This window comes from Alligator sinensis, unplaced genomic scaffold (assembly GCF_000455745.1).
Source record: "Alligator sinensis unplaced genomic scaffold, ASM45574v1 scaffold469_2, whole genome shotgun sequence".
Lineage (NCBI taxonomy): Eukaryota > Metazoa > Chordata > Crocodylia > Alligatoridae > Alligator > Alligator sinensis.
In genome coordinates this window covers 90,562-91,994 of record NW_005842988.1, presented here as the reverse complement: position 1 = coordinate 91,994, position 1,433 = coordinate 90,562, and the positions used below count along the sequence as shown (strand labels likewise).

The 1,433-nt window shown below is 71.0% G+C and overlaps 1 protein-coding gene across 1 annotated transcript in view; it reads left to right on the top strand.

Moving 5' to 3' along the window:
- Positions 1-1,433, top strand: part of USP19 (ubiquitin specific peptidase 19) — a 39,886-nt gene that overhangs the window by 5,946 nt on the left and 32,507 nt on the right.

The window sequence follows — 1,433 nt, the reverse complement described above, 5'->3', positions numbered from 1 at the left end:
TTCCGCCCAGCGCTCTCCGCAGCCTGAGTGCGGGGGCCTGAGCTACGCCGTTCCCGGCTGCCGGCCTTGTGCCTGCGACTTCGGGGGTGCCTACAGCAACAGGTAGGGTTCCCTGGGGGCAGCGGGACCCTGCACCTGGCCCCCGGGCACAGCCGCCCTGCACTGCGGGTCTGCCTCCCTGAGTGGCGCGTGGACAGCTGGACAGAGCTGCCGTGCCCCCAGGTGCTCTGCAGAGGATGGGATGTGCCCCTGCCGCCCCCGGCTGATGGGGCGCCTGTGCGACACAGTGCAACCCGGCGCCTTCTGCGCCCCCCTGGACCACTACACCTACGAGGCCGAGCAGGCCACGGGCCACGCGCCCGCCCACCCCCAGCTCCCGGTGAGTGTGTGACAGGGGAGGGGAGGTCACACCCACGCACCGGGTGCAGTCAGCTCTGGGTGCCCCTGTGGCTGTGGGCAAAGCCCTGGGGACACGTATGGGCCATGGCGGGTGTTTGGCGCCAGCCCATGTCAGCCAGACTTGCTGCCTGGCGAGCATGGGCGCAGCGGTGTCATCGATTCAGATTCACAGACATTCGGGCTGGAAGGGACCCCGGAGGATCATGGAGTCCAGCCCCCCGCCCAGGGGCAGGAAGTCAGCAGGGATCATAGGATCCCAGCATCATAAGCCGTGTTCTCCTGTGGGATCTCCCAGGCTCCCGGCTGTGCTGCTTCCCCCCCACCTGCTCCCTGTGTCTGGGGTTTCATCCCCCCGGGGCGCTGGGTGCTGCAGCCCAGGCTGGGGCTGGGGCCGGGCTGCGCCGATGCTCCTGCTGGGACCAGCCCCGCAGGGTCCTGGTGGAGGGTCTTGCCCCTGCGCTGCACTGGGGCAGGAAGGGATTTCCCCCCTGCTCAGACCGGTTGCACGGGGGCTTTTGCCTTCCTCTGCGGCGGGGGCACGGCCTGGGCCTGGGCTCCCTGAAGTGTCCATGCCCCCCCCGGCAGCAGCAGGATGTTGGCCGCAGGCCCCCTGTGTCCCGGGTCAGGGGTGGGGGTGATGCCTGGGCTGTGTTGGAGTGACTGTGTCGCGTGGCTCTGAGGTCGAACCTGAGGTTTGTCTGGGCGGGTTTGGATGGGCCTGATCCTGCCTCAGGCAGGGCTTGGACCCCAGGTGACTTCCGCGGGTTCGTGCCGGTCCCGCAGCTGGGGTGGGGGGGTCTGTGACTTGGTAACCGGTGCCCCCACACAGGGCGAGGTGCGGGCTGAGGCCCCCGGCGACTGCCTGGAGCAGTACAACGGGCTCCCGCACGGGCGGAAGGGGCGGCTCCGGCGCCAGCGCAGCGCCTGGCGACCCCGGCTGCAGTGGGCAGCCCCGCGGCGTGGCCGGCAGCTCCCCCACAAGGTGAGCGGGGGGGGGTCCTGCCGTCGGGGGGGGCACGAGGGGGGGCGGGGGG